Here is an 8701-nt window from a genome sequence, read left to right as displayed (position 1 = left end):
GAAAAGAGGCTGAAAATCGAAGCACGAGACTACCCTCAAGAGAGCTTGATCTATCAGGTGGAAGTTCAAATTATTTCTAAAGGAAAATATTTATTTTTTGCCAAGGTGAATTATTATTCTGGCATGATGAGATCTGTAGATGCGAAGAGTAATTATATAAAAGATAATCGCCAGCTGTTGTCGATTTGGAAGGAGGCTACAAGAGGAAGAAACAAATGTCCTCAAATAGATTGTGGGCTCACTGAGGATAGGGGCTGCATATTATATTTTGGGGTCCCTCATGGGTGGCTAGCTCAATGTGTTGTGACCTATGGTAACATTAAATCTGCATTAAATTGCAGACACATACGTATGAGGGATTGAGCTGCATTTCAATGTGAGGAAAACTTTGCTGATCAGGGAGTTAACAAAGCTAGGAAATGGATTCCCGAGAGAGGCCAGAAACTTTTTCTTTAAATTTCTTTTCAAAAGAGAACAAACTAATCCGATAAACGTTTTTTTCCCCAAATATAACAAAATGCATACTTCGTTTTAGGCTGACTTTTCTGTCCCTCCACATGACCTTCCCATGTATTACCATCTTTAACAAGAACAAGTTGTAGTCAAGTTAGTTTTTAATACAGGGCAATCTTCCTTCCACTCACTGCAATTCAAAAATTTCATGATTTTATGGAAAAGTCATCGGACTCTAAAACCCATAAATGGCATTAAAGTGATATGGCCCAAACCTTGGTTTTGCAGATGAGTAAAGCTTGCTCTGGAGAGACGGAGTTGAGACGTCACACAGCTCTCCCACGGTGACTTACTTCCTCAGGAGTGATAATAGACGGTTTGAGGATAGAAGGAGAGTTTGCATCTAAAGGCTGTTCTTTAGTACCCAAACATGGGAGACAAGATCTACAACAGAATTCTCCCTAAATTAATATCTGCCCAATGGGGAAAATTTTTTTAAGGGGGGGGGCAGAAGGAAAGAGGCAAAGTCTCATAAATACAGAGAATTTTATAGTCATAAGTAATCAGTAAAAATACCAGAAATGTGTGATTACCACATTTTAAGATGCTTATTTACTGAATGCCCCTTTGATGAACTAATTTCCTTTGGAGGCTTATTTGTAATTATAAAGTATTCTATTTGAAGACTAGCTTATTATAACCTTGATTGTGAGTCGCAGAAACAAATATACTTTACTTGCATCTCAGTACACACATAGAAGACACACAGGTTTCAAGAAACCATGCTCACACTCACCACAGGAGATGCATTCTACTACTTTTCTCTTCCACTTCATTTTTAAAACATTGTTTGTGCCTACTAAATTGATTTCAGTACCCACTAGTGGGTTCCACGGCATTTCCCCAAATGCTACCAATTCCTCTTACCAGACCATCCCCAGGTTAATACCCACTCTCCAAGGATTTACAACACTGTATCCGCATAGAAAATATTTTGACAGTGTTAAGACAGCAGTAGAGTTAAATTTCTGTAAATTCCAAGTGCTTCTAACAGGTGCAAACCCCTTCGTGCTCAATAAACATGTGTTGCTGATAAAGTCAGTTTTATCCTTTCCAGAGACCAGAGAGCCTCATCCTTGATCCACTTCTACTCTACCCTTCCCTGAAATCTTCTTCCTACAGAGTGCTCTCCTTTTTCCCTCCAATATTGTCTCTAACACAATTAGCACTTTAATCAGTCTGGGTCTTTTATGCTTCTACCGCACACAGTTTAAGGTTTATAATACACTCATGCCCTTTTTCTCACTAATTCTTAGACTTCTGTTTTGTCTCTCTAAGTTAAGGTTAAGGGCTGTGTCCCACACATCTTCAGTAGCTGTGCGGAACCAAAACCGTCCTGCCTTCCGAAAACTGGTTGTCATTCAGTGACGTAGGATGCCCTAGGTTAACCTCCAGCAGAGAAAGCTCCCTGTGCTTGCTCGATCACGCAATGCAGAGGACAGCAGCACCCTCCATTCAGCAAAAATCTCCCTGATTCAAAGTTATTTCTGTGATTTGGGCTATGACGGGGAAATTCTCAATGTTTGGCCTCCAGCACTTGACCATAGGAGACACTCAAACAACTTTAATAATTTTCTGCTTGTTGGCACCGAAAAAGGGTAATTAGAGTTGTGAAAGAGAATTCTTAAAGGAGAGCATGGTCAGGTGTTGGCTGGTCAGCAGCAGCTGGGAAGCAGGGAGCTATCGAACCCAGGACAGATGTCAAAGCACAGAGTGCATATTTGCATCTAAATGCTGAATTCAGAGGTTTCTTGTACAGGTTTTGTTTCTGTTATTGTACATGTGTGTGTTGTGTGTGTCTGTGTGTGTGTTGTGTGTGTGTATGTGCTCCTTTGCAAGATTTCTCTCCCAATTGCGCAGCTTCCTTTCCTGGTCACATTTTTTTTACTGCTAACAACATCATTCCCACTTAGATCCCCCGAATAAAGGGACTCTAGAATATTCCCCTGCAGTGGGGCGGTGCTGTAGGGTTTGAATGCATGGTGAGTCACACGCAGCCCTCTGGGTCACCAGACTGGAGGTGGCAGGAAAGGGGGGGGGGGGCGCCAATGGAGGTGAGAGAGAGTCTGGAAAAACAAAACCCCTGAAAGGTCTGGTGGGAGACCTGATCTGCCCCTGGACTCTGTCTTCTGTTGGGTCCCCTGAAAGCCCCCAGTCACAAGAATTAGGGGTCCCTGAAGTCCCTCTGGGATGGGGAGTGGGAGCTCAAAATAGGACAGAGACACACGCACCTTTTGCTATAGAGTAACTAATCTCTCCAGAGAAGGGATCCGAGCACAGATGGGTGCAGTTTGCAATCCCATTCCCAAGGCATTTCTGTCAACTTGGTGCTTAGGAGAAACTCAGACTGCCCAGGAAAGTGTGCTGTGTTGCCATCTGGCTTTCTTGCTGTCCTGTTATGTTGTTACCATTATTTCTTTTGCTGAGCACACAGTGTTGGTGACCTGGACGGTGCACGGCCACTTTGCAGTCCTGGGATGCGCGGGATACTGCTTTCTTAGCCCAACGCCCCTTGAAAAAGAGTTAGGAAAAAAGTGTCCGCTGCTGCCTTGCTCTACGCAGCGGTGGGCTAAAAGATGTTAAGGGCTGTGCGTCTTTGAAGCCAACTTGCCCGCTTCCCAGGGCGCTCCCGCCAGCCCGGGTTGCGTCCTGCTTGGAATCGGATAGTCCCAGGCTCCTCCTGGCATCAAGGGCTTTAGGAGGAAGAAGGAGGAGTTGCAGTCTCCGACACCAAGTCTAGTACTCGAGACCTTGGTCTTCTCACGCCGTCCTCACTGCGCTCATTCACCCTAGGCTACTATGCCCATCAGCAGCCCCCTACGTGGAGGGCGCTGTTCCCCAAAATCCAGCCTCCGCCCCATGCTCCGGACAGCTGCCTAACTCCGGATGCTTTCCCAGGGCTTGCCGGACCCCTGTAGCCCCTCTGCCTCCTAGCTCCTTTTCTTGCCTCTTCCCAGCACCCCAGCTCCTAGCCAACCGTTTTCCCACCCATCCCCATATACTTTCACTACCTCGCCCACTACCGACTGTCTCCAGAGGCTCCCAGGTGGTGCTGTCCCCCGAATAGTGGCTGAAGGAGCCAGAGTGGCACGATCTCTGGGTGTGGGTTCTTTTGGAAACTCACCTCCCTCCGGAATTTGCATCCTCCGGGGAGAGGACAGGGCTCCCAGAAAGCTGTCTCTAGGGACGGGCTACGAATCTCGCAGCCCAGACTGTCGCCCCCTACCCATCCCTCCCTACTCAACGTCTAACTCGAGTCCCTCTCTTGCTTCCCGTGTTTACGCGGCGTTTTGGTCTCCGGGACCCTTGGGGTGAGCCCCGGCCGGGACCGGAGGAAGGCAGCCCCTGCGGGCGCAGCCCCATTAGCGGGCCGGGGCTGGAGGGGCTGGAGCGGAGGCGCTCGGAGCTCTCCTGCTCGCCCCTCCCTCTCCAGAGACAGGAGCCGGCTGACGGGGGCGGGAGGGCAGGCGCTCATCAATTCCGCAGCCACCTCCTCTGCTGCCCACGGGGAGGCGGGCAGGGGTGGGGCGGGAGCGCGGGTGAGTATTAAGACTCTTAAGTCGGGAGAAGTTTGCGCACAGCTCACAGCTGGGCGAGGGAAGGAAGGCGCCGGCAAGGTGAGCCTCCTGGACTTTGGGGAGGTGGAAATAAAGCATGGGGAAAGAACAGTTGCCTGTTAGCCTACAATACAAGCTGGGGCTGGGTTTAAACCATCACTTAAGGCAGAATTAAAGTGTCAGGAAATCAGGAGAGGGGCAGGAGACAGAGGGCTCAGGACTAACGCAGTTTGTTCTCATGTCAAATTAGGACGGCCAGCCCCCCAGACGCTGGGTGGGCTGTGCCGCGCGGCTGGCGGACCTTCCCGGGTTGGAGAGGTGCGCACCGTCTGCACCTCACCCCGCGGCTGACAGCTCCTGCTCAGGAGATGAGCGCTGTAGCTTGAGTTCCTGAGTCTCTGGAGCCACCACTTGCGAATGTCCTTCGCTTCTACTGAGCTGTGCCCAGCCGCTAAGTGAGAGTATTCCAGGTAAGGAAGGTCTGGGAACCAGCGGGACTTAAAGCTTTGGGATGTTCCCGGGGACGGTTAACAGTGCAGGTGTGCTAGGTACCTTGTTGTTTGATTGCAAAACTGCAGTTTGGCTGTGGTGTTTGTAGGGTCTGATGTAGGGTCAGCTTAGTCTCAGTCGCTTCACTTTACCCTTGATTAAGGAAAAGATAGTTGTCCGAAGAAGGTGCTACAACTTACGGGTTCATATTGAAGTCTTCTAAATTTTTGAGACTTTTACTAGGGTGTTAATATCAATTTTCCTTCAAAAGTTTTATTCTCCAACTTACTGGATATGAAAATTACGGGGCTGAAAGTTGTGGATTTTTTCCAGAAGATGTTTACTAACTAACAAACATAATCTCATCTATGTGATGTGTCATGGTTGTTCTGGATATTGGGAATGAGTACAGTGGTGAATGGAGTTGCTTGTTAAGTCATGTTTTACAGAGAATTATTTTCCAACAATCATTTATGCATAGCAGCCATTCTTCACACCTATTAGGAAAAATATGTTGTGTGCGTAGTTTCCAAAAGGGACTCTTTTTTTTTATGATGCTCTTTCCAAGCCTGGGTGAAAGACATCAAGAAAAGCTCTAGCAAATTAGTTCTTCTTCCCAAAACATTCATTTTCCTTGAGGTCCAAGGAAATCTAATCAAATTCAAAATTCAACAATCCAATTCGATGTTTAACTCTTTATTCAGACTTCATTTTGCAAATTACCTAAGACAGGTTCTATCTGAAAGCTTGAACCTGTTAATATATAGTAACTGCAAGTCTAGAAGGCAGGGTTCTAGCTACTGATCTTCCGGAGACCCTGACGATTTCCTGGCTGTGGTTAACCTGAACCAAGTCATCTGTTCAAGACTACTTATTGAAATTGTTGGGTGATTGAGAGTGAAATGTTCAAAATAAACCAAAACGTGACGACATAGTTCCTGAAACTAATCTTTAAACAGCAGAGTGTCCAAGTTTGTGTGTCTTAAGTGATAATAGAAATCAAATGTTATATACGTTAGGGCCACTTTGGCTTACCGTTAAAGACAAGGTAGCAATGCTTTTGGTGTTGTGGGATTTATAAAGTATCATCTGTAGTAGCATACTGCTAGCCTACTATGTGTTCTGGTAAACAACTCAGCTTTGAAAAGTCAAAATTGCTCGTTTTCTACACTAGCGTTGTGAGAGGAACTCATAGGTGATTAGATTTGCAAAAGGTCTTTGCAGTTGAAGTCAGTATTCTCAGTGGGCACTGATTTCTACTCAATATTTTAACTTAGCTCCAAACATCCGTCAGTCGGGATTTGTTTGGGTTCAATGCCTCTAATCTACAGTTAATTTTAGGAACTATAGCCACAAGAATAATATTCAGTCATATTGTAAAATGCTCCAAGATTGTTTACTGACCACACCAACACAATGAGTATAGTAAACATGAAATCCTTATTATAAACTTGTTCACAAGAACACATAAATAATCTTAGAGTTGCATTGTTTCATGATGCTTGGAGTTGAAGAAAATTAGCTTAATATGGCTTCTGCTTCCCATTTTCTTGTGTCTTTGGAACTCCGGATAATGAATGATGATGAATGGATAAAGATAGCATTTGTTTCAATCAGTTAAAGAAATGAAGCTAAATCTTGGAATAGCAGTGCTGTGGCTGCTCTGTTCTTGGTAAACTTCTCAGACTCTTCAAAATTGACATGAATAAAGATATTATCTACCGTTGGTTTTTACTGCAGTAAGAATAAAATGGAAATAGGAGACGTGATATTTTCAATGATAACCCAACCAAGTGTTCTTACTCAGGCTCCGAATTAGAATCAACGGGAGAGCTTTCAAAAAATATGGATGCCCAGACCCTATCCCAAACCAATTAAATCAGAATAGCTGAGGAAGAGGTCTACATTTTAATTTTTTCTTTTACGTCATTGTAATGTGCAGCCATGATTGGGAACTACTGACCAAGATGGTTCCTGTCGGATTTGGTGAAGCCCGTTAATATCGGAGAGTCTTGGTGAAAATACATGCCGTATGTTCTATTCTTGGTCTAATCTTTTCTTCTTTAAAAAAAAAATACAACTTGATTTCCCAATTAGAAGAAAGAGATTTTTTTTCTTTGATGGTAGATGTTTAAATCATAACAGCTTCAGGCAAAAAACATTTTTTTCCAGAACAGCTATTGAGTTTGAAGCGTATCTGACCATTCAGGAAATGCTTTAGTAAATTAACTCTGGTTTTAAGAGATGTTAGAAATAATGCTTTATGAAACACAGAATTTCATCTCATTTTGTTAAGACCTGCATGATGTGTAATGTGCAAGTATGTACCCTTTGGAAAGGGGAGAAGGAGGAAAATTGTACCATTCTCCTTGGCAAACCAACTAACATATCCCAGGTGCTGATTATGTTCTAGTATTTTCACATAAATTATTTTCTTTAAAGCTCACAATAGCCTTGTGAGGTACCAGCAATTATTCTGATTTTACATATGAGGAAATTAAGGACCCATTAGGTTAATGAACTTGCTCAAAGCCACAAACCAAGTAAATTTAATATGTATTTGAACCCAGGTTTTTTTATTCTAGGTTCAATATTATAATAAAATATATATATTTATATACATAGTTCTATATATTTTTTTAATTTAAGGACAGCATTTTTTTAAAAGCAATATTGGCTAGGAACATAGATTCTGGCATGGCTCTGCTTGGGTTTCATTCCCGGCTCCATCACCTTCTAAGAAGCTGTGTTCTTTTGAGCAAGTAATCTAACCTCTCCATGCTTTAATTTCCTTTGTAAAATGAGGTTTTTCTAATGAGAATTAAATGAGTTAATATTTGTAAATTATTTTGGGTAGGTGCCTGGTGCATAGTAGGTTCTATGTAAGATTTTTTCTTAAATGTCATTTATTTAAAAAATATTCTTGATTGTTTATTGTATGCCAAGCATTGCATTAAAATTGAAGATATATAGACACGGCATGCCCCTAGCCTCCAGGATTCTGTGTCTACTTGAAAATAACCAATACATAAATAATATTCCACCTAGGTATTAGATTTTCTTCCACTTTAATTATAATTAAAAGCATTATTTTGTGTGACAACTGTGTGCTTTTCAATGTTAATATGATCTTCCAGAGGCCCATGTAATGAGTATTATGAAACCAAGTGGTAATATTTTGTGTTATCACAATGGTATTAACTTGTTTTCAATTCTACTATCAAAACACAGAAAATAATATTAACATATGTTTCTGGCTTCAATTTATAAGTTCAGAAAACTGGTAATATGGAAAGGTTTCGAGACTTTAAAATTTTATTTTAGAGGGGAAGCATTGGTAGAAAATGTCATCAGACTCAATTCCTCAGTTCTTCTAAGTGCAATTTTCTTGAATTGGTTTTCCGAAAAGAGCATTGTCTGATTGCAATGTAGTGGGGTTTTTTAAGAAAAATAATTTTACAGTAGGAAGAGTGGATCAAGGAGTACAGTTAAAGGTCTCTGATATGGAGCTGGCTTGGCCAGAATATACATCATCGGAGCCGACGATGCTCCAGCTCCATGCCACTGCCCAGTGTCGCATGATACCTCCAGGGTACCCGTGGATACCTGAGGTCTAAGATTCTGTCTTTGTTCAAATGGAAAGCCTCTCTTTATTAAAAATGGCATATGAATTGGTATTCTTTGTAAAAGAATAACATAGACACTCTAAGCCTAAGGAGCAATTTCTCAAAGAAATAAAGTACCTGGCTCTTTGAAATATTTTTTCTGATTTTGTAATCAATATTTAACCATTCTATTTCATTAAAATTTCTGTTTGCAAATGTGTGTCTTTCTTCTCTCTTTTGAAATCTCAAGGCTACTCCCAATATTTCCCATGGATGCTGCATTTTTCTTCCTTGTAGTTTCACTGCTACCTCTCTAGTTTAAGCTTTTATTACCTTTAACAAAATAGTTAAATATGCTCCTAATAGTCTGTCACATTCAGTCTCTCTGTGCTGCATTCAGTGTTATACAACACGGTCAGATTTGTTTTCCAAGCTCCCATGTCGTCACCCTCTATTCATAATATTCCGTGATTGCGCAGGAACTATCAGACGTAGAACCACTCTTCAGCCTGGCATTTAAGATGTTTCATGACATAA

The 8701-nt window shown here is 42.4% G+C and overlaps 1 protein-coding gene across 1 annotated transcript in view; it reads left to right on the top strand.

Moving 5' to 3' along the window:
- Nucleotides 1-4024: 4024 nt before the first annotated feature.
- Nucleotides 4025-8701, top strand: part of CALCR (calcitonin receptor) — a 144146-nt gene continuing 139469 nt past the window's right edge. Inside the window, exons 1-2 of the mRNA XM_008526146.2 lie at nucleotides 4025-4130; nucleotides 4321-4540. The gene's annotated coding sequence lies outside the window, so the exon portion shown is untranslated. The remainder of the gene's footprint in view (nucleotides 4131-4320; nucleotides 4541-8701) is intronic.

This window comes from Equus przewalskii, chromosome 4 (genome assembly GCF_037783145.1).
Source record: "Equus przewalskii isolate Varuska chromosome 4, EquPr2, whole genome shotgun sequence".
In the NCBI taxonomy this organism is placed as follows: Eukaryota; Metazoa; Chordata; class Mammalia; order Perissodactyla; family Equidae; genus Equus; species Equus przewalskii.
The sequence above is the reverse complement of the archived record's forward strand: the minus strand, read 5'-3'. Positions and strand labels throughout refer to the sequence as shown.